The 20,938-nt window shown below is 40.6% G+C and overlaps 1 protein-coding gene across 5 annotated transcripts in view; it reads right to left on the minus strand.

Annotated features, from left to right (window-relative positions):
- The window catches only part of CPNE4 (copine 4), a 243,293-nt gene that overhangs the window by 194,923 nt on the left and 27,432 nt on the right, over window positions 1-20,938 (minus strand). The window contains exon 2 of one of the 5 annotated variants that reach the window (XM_074840048.1): window positions 5,537-5,588. The exons of the other annotated variants lie outside the window; for them this stretch is intronic. The gene's annotated coding sequence lies outside the window, so the exon portion shown is untranslated. The remainder of the gene's footprint in view (window positions 1-5,536; window positions 5,589-20,938) is intronic. 5 annotated transcript variants of the gene reach the window in all.

Here is a 20,938-nt window from a genome sequence, read left to right on the forward strand (position 1 = left end):
AATAACTGGATTACACTGAAAACCAGTATTACATATTTGCCAGCTACATTTTTCTCCTCTCAGAGGGACTGAATGGCTTAAAAATGTTTAGTCATCTAGTGCCTATTAAAATAAGGATCTCTGTGATGTGAAATACAAACAGTACATGCCTCTCTCCATGATCTAAAAGCCTTGAATTCAGCTCACAAACAATCAGATCCACCTTGTTACAAAGTGGTGATCCGCAAAGGGCTTTAGAGAACCTCACCACAAAACGATAACCAGGCTCCTTAGAGTCACCATGAAATAAACCTAAGATGTTATCCAAATTCAGATTTCAAGTTTTCTCCTCTGCCCACTCTGTCATTTTGCTCTCCTACACACAAAATCTCCAAAAAGCTTTTCTGCAAGTTGTCTGGTGAAGTACGAAGAGATTGCTTCTCTACAGCACCTTGCAAAGAACCAGGGGAGCACATGTACTCAGCCTCACCTTCAGCTCAGGTAATAAACGAGTAGGGAATGAGAAAGATGCTGAGATTAAAAGCAGTAATCGGTGTGCTCTGCATTTGGAAACAGGGCTTGTGATTTAGAAACTGGTACTCCAGACCAAAGAACACACAAATGACTGGGGGTTGCAAGTTTGCTGTCACCATATGTTGAGAGCTGTGTCTGAATCACTTGTTCTACTGGCACCTAGGTCGTGAAAAGAAAATGAACCAATAGCATCTGTCTGCTTCTGCAAAAGTAAACAGCAAGACTCTGCTCCTGGAAAGGTAAATTACAGTGTTTACAGTATGTGCACGCAGGGAAATACTAATGCGAGTTATATGAAATCAGAGCTGTGAATAAGTGCCACCAAAAGAGGGCAAGACCTAAAAGCACTGGATGTTGTAGCACTAGCTGCTCCTACTTATTTATACTTATAAATTATATACAGACGAGACATTTAGCATTCAAAACACAGGAGCAGCTGAACTCACTAGAGGAAAGCTTTGAACCTACAGTTTCTGAATCTTCCAGGGTTTACAGTCTAATAAAAGTAAATATGAAAACTGTTACAGTTAGCAGTTTAAAATTAATAAAACTCAGACTACCAGCTTCTGCTGGAAAACAGTTAGTGCTCTACAGTTTGAAAGAGATGGAAAACCAGTTTTCTACATTATTAAGAAATTCAATTCTTGTAGCACTAGGGAAGTTGTTTCCTCTAGTTTTCTTCTAAGTTTCTAAATTCTTGATTTATGTTACAACCCCAGCAAAATCAAAGTCTAAGCAATCATGTTCATTTTTAGGTGAAATCACTAGCTTTAAGTGACAAGCAGAATCTGATTAAATAAAATGCCATTTTGAAAGTATACTAAAATTTTTATTGGGTCTGATCTGAGATCCATGAAAGTCAGTGAGAAAATAACCCACTGATTTCAATAAAGTGTGTGGCTGAGTAATATAGTGCCCCAAGCAATCCTGTCTTCTCCCAGTGTATGTAATCATTTGACAACACAGTAATGAAAAATAATCATCAGGCACAGAGGGGTCAAGCACTTCAGAACCACCTCTTAGGGCCTGACCCAAATGCCACTGAATTTATTAATTGGCTTCAAATATGCATTTCTTTTGTGTGCTTCTACCCTATCTCCCATTATGATGAGAGACCAAGTTACACAAAATACAGTAAGATTTATAGAAAAGGATGAAATTATGTTGGATGTTCAGGTAGAAAAGTTTTAAATGTTTCTCTGTTTAGTTACCTGTTCAGCTCCAGCAGAATGTAGGCCATGGACCCCTTCAGGGAATGACACTAATCAAGATGAGCAATCATTTTTCTTTAAAAAACTTTATGTGATTGGAAATTCCCAGTCTCATTGAATTACTCTATCAGTTGTTGGCATGAAGGCTTCCTTGGTTGTGAAAAGCAAACCCATTCCTTCTCACTCGGCTGTGTGTTTGGCAAATAAGCTTTGCGCAAATGAGGAAAGATGGGAATTCATCAGGGCGTCCTGATTCAGCAAGTTGATTAAATTAATATTACATATGCTTAATCAGGAACTTGCTAAGACACCTGGCTGGCCCAGGACTGAAGACAGAGCCTAGGGTGATAGCAGAGAAAGCAGACCTATCTTTTCTACAGATTTATATCAATGATTGGGAACCAGTGATCAGCTGCAGAAGCCCATGTTAATTGTCCTCCATTTCCACTGTAAAGCAACATTTTTTTCACTGTAGCATTTTCATAGAATAGGGTTTTCTGTAACCCCTGTTACATTGTTTGACTAACCTCACTATGAACTATTTTCTTTCCTTATGTCTAATCCTTGTTGCAGCTGTAACCATTGCCTCTTGGCCTTTCTCTGTGCACCTCTGAAAACTTACTTCTCATGAAGAATCACTACTATCTTAAAGCATGGTCATTTAATTACTTATATTTGACCATGATTCTAGACTCCCATTACCAGCCATATCTCTAATCACTGCACACAACTCTCCTCCTATCAATATTAAAAAATTATTCTGGTCATAGAATCATAGAATCATTCAGGTTGGAAAAGCCTGACTCTACAAAGTTCTCCCCTACACCATATCCCCCAACATCTCATCCAAACGACCCTTAAACACATCCAGGGATGGTGACTCCACCCCTTCCCCGGGCAGCCTATTCCACTCTCTGACCACTCTTTCTGTGAAAAATTTTTTCCTAATGTCCAGTCTAAACCTCCCCTGTTGGAGTTTAAAGCCGTTCCCCCTTGTTCTGTCACTAATCACCTGTGAGAAGAGACCAGCACCAACCTCTCTACAATGTTCTTTCAGGTAGCTGTATAGAGTGGTGAGGTCTCCCCTCAGCCTTCTCTTCCTCAAACTGAACAGTCCCAGCTCCCTCAATCTCTCCTCATAGGATTTGTTCTCCAGGCCCTTTACCAGCTTCGTTGCTCTCCTTTGCACTCGCTCCAGCACCTCGATACCTCTCTCGTATTGAGGTGCCCAAAACTGGACACAATACTCCAGGTGTGGCCTCACCAGTGCAGAGTACAGGGGGACTATCACCTCCCTGCTTCTGCTAGTCACAATATTTCTTAAACAAGCCAGGATGCCGTTGGCTTTCTTGGCCACCTGGGCACACTGCTGGCTCATGTTCAGTTGCTTGTCAATTAGAACCCCCAGATCCTTCTCTTCCAGACAGCTCTCCAGCCACACCTCCCCAAGCATGTAGCGATGCATGGGGTTGTTGTGGCCCAAGAGCAGGACCTGGTACTTGGCCTTGTTGAAACTCATCCCATTAACGTTGGCCCACTGATCCAACCTACCCAAGTCCCTCTGTAGTGCCTCCCTATCTTCATGCAGATCGACACTCCCGCTTAACTTGGTGTCATCTGCGAATTTACTGATGATACACTCTATGTCCTTATCAAGATCATCAATAAAGATGTTGAACAGAAATGCTCCCAACACCGAGCCCTGAGGAACACCACTTGTGACAAGCCACCAGCTGGATTTAGCTCCATTGACCACCACTCTCTGGGACCGTCCAGCCAGCCAGTGCTTGACCCAGCAGACCGTTCACTCATCCAGGCCATATGCAGCCAGTTTTTCTATAAGAATCCTATGGGGAACTGTGTCGAACGCTTTTCGAAAATCCAGGTAGATAATATCAACAGCTATTCCCTCATCCAATAGTCGGGTCATCTTGTCACAGAAGGAGATCAGGTTTGTCAGGCAGGGCCTGCCTTTCATAAACGCATGCTGACTAGGCCTGATCCCCTCGTTGTCCATTATATGACTTTTAATGGCACTCGAGATGACCTGCTCCATGACCTTCTCTGGCACCGAGGTCAGACTGACAGGTCTATAGTTTCCTGGATCGTTCTTTCTGCCTTTCTTGTAGATCGGTGTCACATTTGCCACCCTCCAGTCCAATAGGACAACATTAACTATGTTGTAAATTGCTACAGAAGTTTAAATGATCACAGCTAATACACACAAAATGCCAGCTGTCAAAATTAATTTGAATATAAATTACTATATAATGAGAAATCGATAGGTTAGCTAGACCCCCTCCACAGGATAGTTTGTGCAATTAAAAATATGATTTTTCCTCCTTCCCTTTGATTCTCTGATTCATACAACAATTAATGAGGATTATTTAAAGTTACACCTACCAAAGTTTGAAAGAGTCCTTTGCAAAATGGCCAATAAACTCAGTAAGGAAGGAGGATCTGGAGAATCCACAGCAGTGCTATTGTGAACAATGAGACAGATCTGATAGTTCAAGTAATTTATTTGGACAGAAGGGGAGAAGGTTCAGAACAAAGTGCCAGCAGTGTAAATGGAAATATACACACACTGACAGTTCAAAAGGACTCATTACCATAGAACCAGCTGGTTCAATTATAAGGGGAGAAGGAAAAGTCACTGGAAAGAAATTGAGACATCTAATGTATGACAAAACACTGTACAAAAGTGTGCTGCACCTATACAAATCACCCCATTTCTGTTAAGGGAGGGAAAACCCCACGATAACTGGAGCACTGGGAGATGCTCAAATGTGCCCAGTTCTGGATGGTCTGAGCAGTCAGACTCACTTGATGCAATGCAAAGCACCTGTAAGAGTCAGCAGCTGAAATACACACATTCTATTACCCTCTATTAGAAGTGCAAACCTAAGATTCTCCCTTGCTCCTTTAGTATGTAGCTAATGCCATCAGTCACCTCTTACTTCGCAAAGTTCCCACTGTCTTCCCATTTACAATGCTGTAATATGCAGAAGAGAAATCTAAAAATCATTAATACAAAAGACAGGAGACTGAATGGGTAACAAATCAGAATAACTTCCCTAAGGATAAATGCAGACAAGGGGGTGATCTGCTACTGAAAAGCAGTACCAATGCTTTTTAGCAGACAAGCGACAGACATTTTTCACAGAATTAACCAAAGTCTGCTTTATTTATGTTCACTGGATTTATACCAGTCACAAGGAGTCTGCCTCTCCCGCAGCAAGGCTAGCTTACAGGCTTTTGTACGGAGGGTGTGTACTTTATACTGTTTATAAAATGACACACTGTAAAACAGTGTGGTGTCTTAAGAGGACAATAGAATATACTTTATTGGGGACAGTGTAGAAGCCAGAGAGAAAACAGGCTGTCTCATCTATATGCTGACATGCTGTAACAGCTAGCCCCACAGTTGTCCTCTAATCCACAGTCTTGTTTCCTTAAATGTGCCTGTCCAAATCCTTCATTTACAACTCAATATTGCCAAGCAGAAACATTAAACAGTCCCAGTGTTCCTCTTCCAAATCATGAAAATTACATATTTTACCTCAGAAAACATTAAAGAATTGAGTTTATTCTTAATTTCACTTCCATTTGCAGAGCCATTAGAACTGATGTTTTACAGACCTCTCTCACAATTATAAGTTAAAAATGTCTTTAAAAAGCAAAGAAAAGAAATGCCAGCAAAGTTCAGACTGTCCTACAACATGACTCCATGTCAGGATTTATGAGTAGGACTGAATAATATGAAGCCCCAATAAAATTCAGGCTGTCAAGTAAGTAAATGATTTGCTTACCAGTTTGGCTATTGGGTCTTAGGAGTCTGCTGTATTACTGTTGAGATGATACCTGAAACATAGGTAGCTATAAGCACAGGAACTAGGCACCGATACATGGAAAAGTTCAGGACTATTGAATCCACTTCAAACACCATACTGAGAAGTTTCACACAAAATAAATTACCTATTATATGCAAACCATGTGTGGTTTGTGAATATAAGTGACATGTAAGCATAGTAAATCACAGAAATGTAATTGAGTATCTCTCTCTAATCAACTTGAAAGCTACTAGCACATGATACTTATTTCACTGCTTATCACTAAAAGCCGTTACAATTTTCTTAGCTTTGCCATTTTAGTTTGCTGCTTGCACTAAGTGATGTATCAAATGAAACACAGGAAAAAAAAAGTTATTCACTCTGAGGATATGCGTTTGTTGCTTTTTTAAAATCAGTTCTCCCAATTAAAGGGAAAATAAAACAGTGTTTGTCTTAACAAGAACTCTAAAGCCTTACAATATAGTTAATTATCTAACAATCTTAAATAATTGAAGTTTAATTGATATTCACTATAGTTCAAAGAAAGATAAGCCTGGAGCAAAATCAAATAATCTCAGCACTCCAAGGTGTAGCAGTCACAATTCTGCTATCAAATAAACCCAGCTAAAAGCCTTCAGAACACATTTGAGCCAAAATAATTGTTGAAACAATTATCTAATTCTGAACAACAAGAAAGATTAAGAGTATATTATGCTAATCCTCACATTATTGTCTACACATACATAAAATACATTTGAAATTACAATTACCCACTATCCACCTTGCAAAAGCACACTGGCTACCAGCTACAGGGAAATCATAGAGCCATAGAATTGTTTAGGTTGGAAAAGAACTTTAAGATCAAGTCCAACCATAAACTAACACTGCCAAGTCCACCACCAAACCACGTCCCTAAGTGCTGCATCTACATGTCTTTTAAATACCCCCAGGGATGGTGACTCAAACACTTCCCTGGGCAGCCTGTTCCAATGCTTTAGGACCCTTTCAGTGAAGAAATTGTTCCTAATAGCCAATCTAAACCTCCCCTGGCACATTTCCTCTTGTCCTATTGCTTGTTACTTGGAAATGAAGCAGCAAGTTGTATTCCTCAGTTTTACTCAATTACACCAAAGTATGTATATAAACACATGTAATGCTTGGAAGAGTTTATCCATTTACAGATGTAACATATTGCAAACTGCTCATTTTCCTCAACAGATGGCCATAACGGCTTTTCCTGCAGCATAAAAATGATCCTACAAGAGAAGCTGCTTTCTGCTGCTAATCCAAAGATAGGCACATCAAGAACAACAGTGAGGAAGAACTTCCCATTCATTATTTAGTTCCTGCATTTGCAATGCAACCAGAATGTATACTTAGTACAGCCTGGCTCAGGGCTTCTTAGCAGTGTGAGAAAAACCGAATTTATCTGCTACAGAGAAATGTTCTTGAGGCTACGCTGAGACCAAAACTGGGACAGAGCTTTGAAGTCAAGTTGCTCTGTCAGGTAAGACAGGAGCAGAAGGAAGGGAGCAACTGATACTGCCACAGACAGTTGCTCTTTCACTCCCCCAACATGCTTGATCCCTTTCTCAGCAACAGACAGAACTCCTATGGCCTCCCAGGTCTCTCTAGGTGAGCAGCCTGCCCACCCTCAGGGGGCTGCTGGGTAGTGGCTGGCTTTGCCTGCTGACTAGAGCCTGTCCTGAGTTCCCTTCCTTTGCAACAGAGGTTCAATGACAACAGATTGGGCTTGTACCACTATTTTAAGTTTGAACATAAGCCTTTCTTGCCTTCTTGTCATTTACTTACTTTCCATTTTCTTTTCAAGATCCTGGGTCAAATGTTTGAAGTCACCCATGTGACTTAGGACAGAGACACATTGGCACTGTCTCAGCTAATTCAGCAAGGAATATGACCACACTGCAGCTCTAACTGAAGGCACCAGAAAATCCTACAGAAGCAGCTCTGCCAGCCAAATTATATTTATATTAGAAGTGTTAATTCCTTTCCTAGATTAATTTCTACTAGCTGAGTCTTTCCTCTATGGAGCTATATCCTACTCCATATTGGGAGTGTTTTGCAATCACAGTACCCCCATACCATGACAGACTCAGTCTCTGAAGAAACCAGTAGCTATTTTTGGTATCAAATTGATTCATAAAAGAATTGCAGCATGCTGTCAGAAAAAGGTCCATCAGTGCCAAATGTATGGCTGGTGCCAGTGCCTTGCCATTCCTCCGCTGGTGTGTCCATGCTCCACAGGAGCAGTGCTTTACTGAGCTACCAAAGCTGGGTCCTAATGTGTCAAGACACAGTACAGCCCCACATAGATCCTAACCTGGGCCCTGGAAGCAACAGAGCTTTGTCAGCAATGTTATAGTGGAGCCACTTCCTCCTAACACAGTGCCAAGGCTTTAGCTTAACATCACTTTTGAAAACAATCTCTAGGAATCCAAGCTACCAAGAGTTTTCAAATGTTTCTCTCCTTCAGGAATTTCTAGGACATGTGAAACATCTTTGTTGTCAACTACTAATACAGATGAGAAGTTAAGATACTGGAAATGTCTTTTATAAAACTTTCTCTGACACAAGATTGTCTCTTAAGCTCTTCTAAAAGTAACCTATGAGTATACACAGGAGTTATGTCTTCCTTGTGAAATCTGCAAGTCAGCATCAGTCTTTGTTAGCATATACTTACAAGAAAAGGGTAAAACAATTCAGCTCTGCTAGTTATTACAGAGTTTGGAGGTGGAGGGAAGGAGTTCTCAGTTCCTAAATAATGTACACAAAAAAAAAAAAGAAGGACCCATATCATCAGTATTCATGGAAGTCCTATTGACAACTTCCACACACAAAGAACAGCATAACAACTGCAGATCTTGACATGACTGCCTGGTAGGAGAGCATTTCACGAAGTTCATATTAGGCAAGCAATACCCCTAAGATTTGGGCACATATTGTGTGAGGCTTCACCTACATTCATCTGTCTTTAAAGGACAAATTTATATGAAGTGCAATAAAGTAAATGAACCACCCACTGCAGTTGCTAGTTAAAATGACAGAGAGAAAATAACGCCAATAAGCTAGCACTGATGGCACTCAATGGAGAAGAGACACAAGCAGCTGGTATTGAAGTCTCAGCCAGATGTTTCCACTTCACAACTGCAATAGCTCTGGTCAGATTATCTAAGGCATAGTGCTGTATGAATTGAAAGTTTAAAGGTATTCCTGGACTTTCTCTCCAGACCTTTGAAACTGATAACTCCCTCCCCCACCTGCTCTCTGCTGAATATGATTGCTCTCCAAACAGAAATTTATCAACTCTCTTACACTGTTTATTAAGAAACAGCTGCAAAGCATCATGGAGATTACATAGATAAGAAATAGCAAAGCAGGGTCACTATGATGTAATAGTCCACTTTACGTGGTGGTGAAAGGCCTCAGAAGATGACAGTCTTCACCCTAAGAATAAATTGCAGCAGCACAAATGAAGCAAGGAAGAAAGAAAAGAAGCATTTCACTTGAGCTTAGGTAGGCGTCCAAGTTGCTGGTTGGTTTGAAATACCAAAATAGTTGCAAGCTTTATAAGCCTAAATAAAAGAGCCATCACCACTTCACTCAAAAGTGATGTTTAAGAGTTTTGGTGAAAATATAGGTGTGAAGCCAAGCTGCAACATCAAGTTGTGCCTGTCATTCCCTCTACACTAGCTGCACTCCCTGCACTTGACTGACATGAACTTGTACTGCAATGTTCTTGGTCTCACACCAAGAGACAGAAACATGAAAACAAGCCTGGTCAAACTCCTTATGCTTATGGAGAGATTGATATTTCCTATGAGCATAGAAGAGTAGAAGTCCACAGAGAAGCCTCAGTAGATATCCCATGATGTCAAAAGGGAGTAGTGGTAACTAAACAGGGTTTCAAGTACCCACAAGAGCTGCCGAGAACTAAAGAAACACAAAATTGTGAACATACAACCTGATCGTTGCTCAGAGCACAAGCAATGTCTTCCCCATTCAAGTATTTATATTTGGATTATAACTTTAAAAGGATAGCCACCAGGCTCTATACCCACAGGATTTTAGAATTAGGAATATGCATGTTGACAGTAACCAAAATGCAACTGTACAAACAGACGATACTCCAACTATACAAGGCATTTACTATGTACTCTGTGTTTATCCTTGTCTTATCTCTGATCTGAATTGATTCCAGTGCAAACACGTCCAATAGTCTGACAGAGATATTTTGTCATAACTTTTTTAAAATGATGTTGTCATAAATTCATATAACTGCTTGTCTAATGCATGACCATCCTTCAGTCTACATAAGTACAAGGAAACTCCAGACGGAAGAGATTTGAAAGGCTTTTATGAGTATGGGACCCGAGATCTTAATTTTTGTTCCTCTTAACCAGCAAAAGACTTGGTTTTTATTTTATTCTTTAGTACCAGCAATTGCTATAGTTAAAGGTGGTTGGAGAAGAAAAGAACAAACAAACAAAAACACCCAAATAAATGAACATTAGAGAATATGGCTTATAGTAAATGTATGTCCTCACAATATCAACATCTCCATTACAGATCTTTAAATGCTCCTTCATATGGATCTGTGGCATCAAATCCAACCCTGGATACCTATGGAAAAGATGTACTAAAAAGCTCTACAACATTCTGAAAAGATATGCCTTTTTTAAGAGAATCTTGCTGTTTCAGTCATAAGCACTGTCTGCCAGTTACAAACATTATAGCAATTCAGATCTGACCTGGTGAATGATATATGACATTCTTTATACTCTGGAGCGAAAATGCAAATTTTACCTATAATTTCTGCCCTCTACAAAAATTAGGTTATACAATAATCAGGTGCTTGACTGCTGCTGTTGCATTAAGACTGTAATGAGATGGAATACACAATCATACTATCTAGTGTTCTAAATTGCTTCAACTTTGGAGTAAATACATCAACAAAGGCTGAGCTGGGATATTAAGTTAGGATAATACATCAAAGTAAGATGTTAATTTGCTGATGTTACATGAAAATTATTTCTATATTTCACTGAAGAATTCTTCAAATGATTCACTTGTGTAATATGTTATTAAATGAAGCACATAAAGAGAGACATCTTAAACATTAACTTAACTGCAGGTAGAAATAGCACAGACAAATATTTAATACTTACTGGAGGAAAACTTCAATTATTCTCATGAGATTTTTACCAGAAGCTAGAAAGCCTGGCATGAAAGTACGTTTCCTATCTGAATTGCCTTCTGTGCTGGCTCTTAATTTTCCCCTTTTCAGGAACATGAGCATTTTGAAACATTTTAAGAAAACTCTTTCAGTCAAGTGATTACTGCAGCATTTCTTATTTAACTACTGCTTCAGATATGAAGTTTCAGCTTGTTTTTTCCATTCCTCCTCTTTTTCAGCCTCTGAGCAGCTATGTTCCTTCCATCTATGGTAAGTAACCTACGACCCCATCTCTTTCCACTTTAGGCTTCTGCCAAGATTATGCTTCCAAGTGAGACAGGTTGCCTAAGAAAAATCTCAGAGCAGTTTGAATATACCTACATCATCTTAGACAATGATACTGCAAAGGAACTCTTTAATTCTCAGTCACTGACACTTCAACATCTGACAAGACACTGTATAGTTAAAGTCAAATTGCACTGGGTCTTCAATACAATTAATACAGGTAAATTGTCTAACAAGAGTAATTTATGTTGAAAGGGACCTCTGGGGGTCTCTATTCCAATTCCTAGCTCAAAGCAAGTCCTGTCCAGGTGAGATCTGACTATCTCCAAGGATGGAGATCCCACATTCTCTCTGGGCCTCTATTCCAGTGTTTGACCACCATCTCTGTGAACAATATATTGTAAGTTTCCTTGTTGCAACTTGTGCCTCTTGCCACTCATCTTATCACTGTCCCTCCAAGAAGAACCTGGCTCCATCTTCTCTGATGACAGCACTAAGGTCATGTCCCCTTAGCCTCCTCCTCTTAACACTGAACACGGCTTGTTCTCAGATTCTTCCAGGACTCTGTGACCTCACTGACTTACTTAGCTGGTGTGTATCAGAAAGTCAGGTTAACTCAGTTAAAGCAATTTAAGACAAAGAAAGAAAAAGATCACTGCTATTTCCCGCATGTTATGGGCAGAAGGCAGGCTTTAGAAGACCATAGTTACATTAGACAAACAGCATATGCCAATTGGGAGCTGCATCCATAAATGACTTTACAGGAAGCCAATTGCAATGCTTGATAACTTTGGCTGGTCAAACCCTGTGAACAAAACTGCAAGCTCTTGAACATCTCATTAACACATTGCCTACAGAGTAACTATTAATACAGAGACAAACATCTTTTATGGGGGTGTAGTACTTCCCATGCATTCCTTCAAGGGACACTCAAGAAAGGTAAAACAAATCAATGCAATTTTAGTCTGGTTTCTGAGCAGAAAGGTGGCTTAGTAGAATACAGTGATAAATAGGGAGGACTGTTTAAAACCTTATCTTTCACTCTGATATTTTTTAATTCCTGAATAACTCCTTTCAGTCAGTGAACACATTTGAACTCAGACATATGGTATCTAGAGATTTCTTTTCCCCCTCAGAATTTTGTTCAAAGATTGCACTGAGAAAATTAAATATTTAAAGTTGCTTTTACCTTCTGATTGTTCAAAATGGGTTATAATTTCTCTCTGCAGTATTTTAAAATTAAAACTTTAATTAAAATTGCTGTGCAATTTTAAGGGTATTAATCTTTCTTGTTCCCTCAGCTTATTTATCTGCTGCCCTTTACAATTAGTATTTCTTATTGCATGAAACTTAGCAATTTGTTAGAAAAATTAGTCTTAGCTTCAAGCTGATGTCCAAAATGAAAACACCTCAAACCTGCTTATTATATAAAATTGTCTGTGAAAGCAAAAAGAAGCTTGGAAACAAACTCATTGCTACAGACTCTAATAAAGACTCTTAGTTTGTTAACAATATCATGGTTTTCTTATTTGCCACACAGGCTGTAATTTTTAACTTTGCTGGAACGTGCATGTTTGATAGATGCTGGCCTTGCCTTTCCTTAGTAGTTAAAGCAATAACCAAAAAGTCAGCTCAGAGCAGAAGTTGTATTTTCTATAGCCTTATCTCCAGTATTCTCATCTCCAGTTTCTTATCTTCGAAAATTCTTCTCTGTTTTGTCTTCTTTTCAAAACAATAGCCTCAAACTCCCCTAACAGTAAGATAAAAGCTTCAAGGCATCAAAACCTAATTTTATTCTCCCCATCTACAAACAGAGAAGTAATACTATTCTTAGAACTAGATAGAAGGTCACATAGAAGTTTCCTGCTAAAAAAAGTGGAAAATGCTTCCTCAAAAACACTTTGAGTTAAAAAAAAAAAAAAACAAACATATTTCTGATTATATTTAGTCTAACAAAGATTAAAAGGCCACAAAATCATCTTTTTAATCTGACTGCATGAAAATTCAAAATATTTTGCCCAAATATCACTTCATTTCTCACCCACGACTCAGGCATTTCAAATTTTTGGCAAGAAAAAATAATTTTATTTAAACCATGACATTTAGAGTGGTATATTTCAGGAAATGCTTATCATTTATAGTGACCTAAAGGCAAGGAACCTTTGATATTACCCCTCAAGCATGCACAGGCTGAAAACTGAACTGACACACCAGACACCCCAAGCAGGAGGAACTCAGCTCTATTCTGTCATTCCAATGTCTTTTTCATTGCAATTCAAAAACACAATAGCATGTACAAATATCAAACAATGTGTAAACCTGCATTATTCAACTAACAACCGGCAGCCAGTTAGCTTACAGGAGAACAAACACAAATGTTTACAGGAAAGGAGAAACCATTTCAATCTAGCCTGGCTTAGCCAGTTGTCTGACCTTATTTTGCCTGGTACTAAACTGGCAAATACTTAGCACTGCATCAGCAAAATCGGGACCTGCCATCAAAAGAAAGTGGGCACTTCTTTGTATTTCAATAGCACAATACTTTTTGTTCTAAGACACTGAAAGAGGCTACCCAAAGCGTAAGCTGATTTAAACTACCCCAAGGCAGAATGCCGAACTGCACCTCAGCTTCTCATCCACACATCTCTGCATGTCCAAGAACCTGACATCCCCAAACAGCAAATACCTAAAAGACCACACTGTTCCTCACCTTCCCCATCTGTTAATGAGGATGCAGTGGACCTGCTTCTATCTTCATCTGGTGTTGCTGGCAGACTAGGCTGGGGAAACCATTGATGTATTCTTCTCTGTTACACTTACATTGTTCTAGTCTCTGCCCACAATACACTTTCCAGTTGTAAGTGTTCTGCTTTACTTTACTGCTCACCTCCATAAGAATGTTGCATCATACACAGCTGTCATTCAAGGTCAAACCACACAGAGGCGGGTGAACCCCTTAGATAATTATGTTTGGCTTGATATAGCACTATGACTATCAGAAGTGAAACATTTGGGTAATGTAATTCATGGTAGAAAGGATGGGGAAAATAGGAGCTACATATTAGTTGTTAGCTTGTTGGACTTTAACACTATTAGCACTTACTTGTGCTTGTCCAGTTCATTCCTACCACCACTCAAATAAGCAAGATCACAAATGCTTATACACCCACATCTGCTTATAAGCAGACCACAAATACACCTATTACTATGGGGTTTACTGGTGACCCAGAGGGAGAAAGCAGCTCCTCTGGCTAGCTGTCTCCCTGCTGATCATGGGGAGTCAAGACAGACATCCGTTCTACAAATTACATTTTAAAATAAGCAAAAATATCTTCAGTTGGAAGGCAAATGACACAGGGCACTTCCTGCTGCTGTAGCACATTGCCCTTCACACAGTTTGTGCTTACCCAAACAACCCTTAGGATTTCCTATACTCCTCCACCTTAGATCAACAAATTCTTAGGTACAAATTACTGCATTGGCTCCTACTTCACTAATTCCAAGTCAAAACACAGTCTCCACACTGAGCAATTAAGCTCATTTATCAACCTGTTGCCTGTAGGACTCAAAGGTGACCTCCAAGTAGTCACCATGACAGCCAATGTCTCTGTCTATTCAAAAAAGAATGGCAGTCTTTCCAAACCACAGAAGGTAAGACTGAAGCCCTTCTCCCCCTTTTTGCCTCAAAAAAAACCCCAAACCAAAACCACACACAATTTATGTCTTCCAAGCAGATATTATGGGGCCTAAATGCACAGTTGCTGTAACTGAACAGAGCTCCTGTGAAACTGGGGAGGTGCTACTCTTTTTCCAGTCGCCAACGTACTATCCCAAAGGTAAGATCTGGGATACTCATTTTGTCCTCTACTGCCAACACAATAGCTGCACCCACATGCTCTTTAGTTAGAAAAGAGGCATATGATACAACCTATAGCGTATCTTGTCAATAATTAAATCAGACCAACTGCTGCCCTTTTGGAGTGACAGTGAGGTTTGAGTGGTTGGGAGTTCCACACCCATCCCACAGCCAGACTGACCACAGCCAAAATCCTGTCACCTCCAGAGGCAGAATCTTAGATTGGATATAGGCAGTAATTTGCCCAAAACATACCTTTTAATGCCCTTAACTCATTCTACAGTGTTTAGTGGGACAACTATTGTCACTGTAGCACTGTGGCAATAGTCGAGGAAGACCACAAAAGCCATGAGAGAGGAAAGAAAAGGAAATAGACCATTAAAAAGTGGTTATGAACATAACAAGGTGTTCCTGCCCCTAAATATCCCCTTAGTGGCACTTCAGACACTCAACATGTTGCAGGATTGAGACTCTTGAGAAGACAGAAGCCAGAACTGCCCCTCAAAAAACCCACAGTAAGGAGCAGTTCTCATTAAATCCTTTTCAAAACTGTCTACCTCTGACTTTCTCTTTGTATTTATTTTTCTTTGCCATGCTTATCACAGCCCTTCTGTCCTGTCTCCACCTTGGCCAGCTTCCCAACCTTTTTTGGCAGCACTGCAATGTCACTCCTATTGCCAACTATGGACAGCTGAGTCTGCTGCTCTAGAATGAGATTTAATAGATGAGAGGTGGAATGCAGAAGACGCACACAGTGTGGCACTAACGTTCTTTGTCTCAAACACAAACAGATGCTTTTTGAGTTGTGATAGGATTCTTTCAGCTGGCAAGAGAAAGAAGAAAGTAGATGTGGACTGCTGAGTCAAGTGTCCAGTAAACTTCCCTGCACAAAGTCTGCAGCTGCTCCAAAAAGGGTGATGATTACTACAGATGATCATAATTATACCAGCCCACCTATCTTCACTCAAAAAAGGGAAGAAATCTCTCTGCATTTCCCCTTCAGAGCAGCAAGGGACAAAACTTTATTAAAGGAGGTATTTTCCATGCCTTTGAAAGAAAAAATCCTCTTTCCATGATATTTGGTCATATAAGGTCAAATCAGAAAGAAGAAGTATCACCCACTGTCCGGTTACAAGTATGCAATAGAAATGGAAATCAATATTTACTGAAGAATGTTGTGTGCTACTTAACTTTTATTGAACAGCAAATACACTGAGCACATTACCACCTTCTTCATGGACATTCTGCAAACACAGGGAATGAGACAAATATCCATTACATAAAGTACCCATTCAAAACTATTTGCTCAGTTAAAATAATTTTATGGCTATGGAGTGGCATTTCCCTGGTGCTTCTGCAGGATTCCAGTGGCTCTCCCAACCGGAGCTTTCTCTCATTTACCAAGGCATTCCAGAGACTTATGTGAGAGTACTATCCCTAGCAGAGCTGCTGCACACCAAGAAAGTAGATCAGACCCTTACAGTAAATTTGCAACATACATATGGAAATAGTAACCACATGTCAGAGGAAAGCCTTGCTTTCAGTAACTGTTTTTAACCAGATCAAAATAATTTTATAGGGGTTTTTTATATTAATATTCTTTGATTAAAAAGATAAGCAATACAGCTAAGCAGATTTCCAAGATACTTAAAATGCTCTGAAGTGATATCCTAAGGCTGAAGTATTGTGAATCTTCCATCACAATTACACACAGCTTGCACTACCAAATGCTTTGTTCTTTGCAATTCCCTTGATTATAAAAGGAATTGATTTTTCACCTAATTTTAGATCCTTTACAACACTGTAAATTGCCTTACTAGATTGGAACATAAATCTTTACTGTTTGGGATGTTTTTCCACCTAAGGAGAATTCTAATGAATTGCATGAAGAATCACCCTTGAACAGTGAGGCATCCAGACAAATATTTTAAAAACAGAAAAAAACACCTTTTTTTTTTGGTATTATTTAGTGTCTGGAAAAAAACAAACATGCTTCTAAAACTAATGGAGCTCCACTGAAGCAGTTCTTCTACATGTCTTCCCATCAATTAAGTCATTGAAGAAGGAAAAAATTCCAGTCCAAATTTTTTCTCAATTTGAATCCGATTCTAAAGTCTACTGAAGTCAATGTAAAGATGTCATTTAATTCAAAGGGCTGTGAAGTCCTCATAGTCACTTGCATTTGCAGCATTTGATCTTTGGTGCAGGAAAGCTATGGCCTAAGTCATCTACAAACATATATGCTCTTAATAAGACTGGTAAAATTGCCACCTAAGATGGCAAAGGCCCTCCTGTTGCAGGATTGTCACAGAAAAAAAGGCATATGATCACTTCATAAAAGACAGTGTCATAACACACACAAACTAAGAGGCTCAATTAAGTCCACTTGGCATATTTTATTCTGGCATTTCCTGATCCTCAAGTGCTTGGCTTTGCTTTTCAGAGGGTAGAGCTACATGAAATATGCCAGAGTTATTTAGAAAGCAAATCATAAGCAGACAATCCATTCCAACAAACACTTGGTGGTACCAAACACTTACAGACATCAACAAGACAGAGGGGGTTTTATTGCAGAAATATCCACTGTTCAAGCTGAAGTGGAACCTCATAGCAGCAGTAGACTTTTCTATCTACTGTAGGCCATAGCAAAGTAAAGGCTGTGACAGAACACAACCTGTGGCAGTGGACTCTGTACAAAGAAGCTTTGCTCATCCACTTTCAGTTCATGTCACACGGGAGAGCAATTATTCCCTGATGACGGTTGCTGGCATAGGCATACAATACTCTGATCTTTGTAGCAGAGATGATGGGAGGCAAGCACTTGGTTAACAAAGGTTTTTTTCATTGGGAGCTCTGCTATAAATTATAGATGTGCAACAACTGAAAAAAAAAAGAAAAAAGAAATCTCGGGTCCCATTCCAGACTGTAGCACGGCTATATAGCTATACACTGCTCTTTTATTCATCCTTCCTGTTTTCTGCCACCTCTGCCTACCCTGTCTCTTTTCTACCCTTAGCTTAGTCTCAATTTCTGCTCTTCATTTGGGCTAAGATCACCAATACACTATCAAATTTCCTTGTTCAAGTAGCTACCGGTTCCTTGAGAGCTTCTCAACCCACTCTGCTCTCCCTACCACAACATTTCTTTTGTGTTGGTATTGTCTTCCTACCCAACCCTTTAAGCCTGTATTTCATGTATCTCAGCTCAGCCCTCCTCCTTACCACTCTGTTTCACAGCACCAGTCTCTCCCCTGTTCTTATCTCTCCTCATCCAAGTTCTTTGGTTGGATCCAAATCCAACCAAATTGTTACCTAGCCCACCCAATTTCCTTGTCTGGTCTATAGCTCTCCTTCCCTTCCACAAAAAGCTAATTTGTTTGCTTCTCTTCTCAAACAGCTCTTGCTCCCTTTTGCCAAGAGAGGAAAGACCAACTTGAAGTAACTGGTAACAATGGATGAGAAGAAGGCTGAGGTACTCAACAGCTTTTTTGCCTCAGTCTTCACTGGTAACCTTTCTTCTCAGACACCTCAAGTGGATGAACCTCAAGACAGGGACTGGGGGAGCAAAGTCCCTCCCACTGTAAGAGAATAACAGGTTCGTAACCACCTGAGGAACCTGAACATACATAAATATATTGGACCTGATGAGATGCATCCCAGAGTCCTGAGGGAATTGACTGACATAGTTACTAAGCCACTCTCCATATTTGAAAAGTCATGGCAGTCAGGTAAAGTCCCTGGTGACTGGAAAAAGGGAAACATGGCATCCATTTTTAAAAAGGGTAGAAAGGAGGACCCTGGGAGCTACCAACCTGTCAGCCTCACCTCTGTGCCTGGGAAGATCATGGAACAGATCCTCCTAGAAGCTATGCTAAGGCACATGGAGGACAGGGAGGTGATTTGAGACAGACAGCATGGCTTCACCAAGGGCAGGTCTTGCCTGACCAACCTAGTGGCCTTCTATGATGGAGTGATTACATCAGTTGGACAAGGGAAGAGCTACGGATGTCATCTATCTGATCTTCTGCAAGGCCTTTGACATGGTCCCCCACAACATCCTTCTCTCTAAATTGGAGAGATATGGTTTGGATGGATGGATGGGCTGTTCGGTGGATGAGGAATTGGTTGGATGGTTGCATCCAGAGGGTAGTGGTCTGCAGCTCAATGTCCAGATGGAGATCAGTGACAAGTGGTGTCCCTCAGGGGTCTGTACTGGGCCAAGTACTGTTTAATATCTTCATCAACGACATAGACAGTGAGATCAGGTGCACCCTCAGCAAGTTTTCAGATGACACCAAGCTGAGTGGTTCAGTTGACACACCTGAGGAACAGCATGCCACCCAGAGGGACCAGGACAAGCTCAAGAAGAGGGCACATGTGAATATCATGAGGTTCTTCCATGGTGTCCCTTTACAATAGATACGGGGCCCTGGAACGTTTGAATGAAGAAAATGAGTCAAACAAGGAGGAAGATCAAGGTCCACCAAGGCTGGGTCGCTCTAGACCAGGTATTAAAACCAATTCTAAAAAGAACCCCAGAAGGGTCATTATAGGGGGTGACTCCATTCTGAGGGGTGTCGAAGGACCAGACCCACTTCATAGGGAAGTCTGCTGTCTCCCTGGGGCCTGGGTGAAGGACCTCATGGCAAAACTCCCCACTCTAGTGAGACCGAAGGACTACTACTGGTTTTTCAGGTAGGTAGCGACAATATTACCAGGAGAAGACCTAAGTCAATGAAGAGAGATTTCACAGCCTTGGGGAAACTGGTTAAGGGGTCGGGGGCACAAATTGTGCTCTCCGCCATCCCTTCAGTTGCAGGGATGGATGAAGAAGATTACAGGAGAACTCAACAGATGAACTTATGGCTCCAAGACTGGTGTTACTGGCAGGGCTTCGGATTTTTCAATCATGGGTTAGTATACAGGATGCCAGACCTTTTGGCATCAGATGGGATGCACCTGTCTCAGAGGGGAAGAAGGATCTTGGGGCAGGAGTTAGCTGGACTCATTGAGAGAGCTTTAAACTAGATTTGAAGGAGGAAGGGGACAAAACTGGAACTCCCAGACATAAGTCCCATGGTAGATTACCAGTTTGTGGGCTGTTGTGCCAGCGATGACCCTCACCCTGCTATCCCAGTGGAGGCAAGGGATGGAGACATGCAGCACAACAAAGATGCAAGTGGTACTGATGGATCAGTAACTGTGGTAACACCTGCGAAAGGTCAGGCTGGACTTAGGACCTCTAAATGCGAAAAGGTCCTGGGGACATCAGCCCATCTGAAGTGCATGTATACCAATGCACGCAGCATGGGTAACAAACAGGAGGTGCTTGAAGCCATGATGAAACAGGAAAATTATGATGTAGTGGCTATCACAGAAACACGGTGGGATGTCTCCCATGACTGGAGTGCACCAATTGATGGCTACAAGCTCTTTAGGAGGGACAGACAAGGAAGGAGAGGCAGTGGAGTGGCGCCGTATGTTAAGGACTGTTATGATTGCTTCAAGCACAAGTATAGTGAAGACTTGTGGTGGTGGAGTGTCTTTGCGTTAGAATCAGGGGGAAGGCCAACAGGGCAGATGTTGTAGTAGGAGTCTACTATAGGCCACACACCCAGGACAGAGAGGTTTAGACTAGATATTAGGAAGCATTTCTTTCCAGAAGGGGTTGTTAGGCATTGGAATGGGCTGCCCAGGGAGATGGTGGAGTCCCCATCCCTGGAGGTTTTAAGAGTAGGGTTGACATAGTGCTTAGGGATATGGTGAAATTGAGAACTGTCAGTGTTAGGTTAATGGTTGGACTAGATGATCTTCAAGGTCTTTTCCAACCTAGATGATTCTGTGATTCTGTACCAAAAACAATGTGTTATGAAATCTGCAACAAGAAAAGCATACATTCTGAAGAAAACAAATTAAATTTTATTAAATTAAGTATACCTACATTAAGAAAGGTATTTATCTCCCCCACTCAACATATCAGAAGATAACCAACCCCTTGGAGCTCATCAGCTCCATTCTTTAAATAACATTTAAACTCACTTTCAGCA

The sequence above is a fragment of the Strix aluco genome, chromosome 1 (assembly GCF_031877795.1).
Source record: "Strix aluco isolate bStrAlu1 chromosome 1, bStrAlu1.hap1, whole genome shotgun sequence".
Classification (NCBI taxonomy): Eukaryota; Metazoa; Chordata; class Aves; order Strigiformes; family Strigidae; genus Strix; species Strix aluco.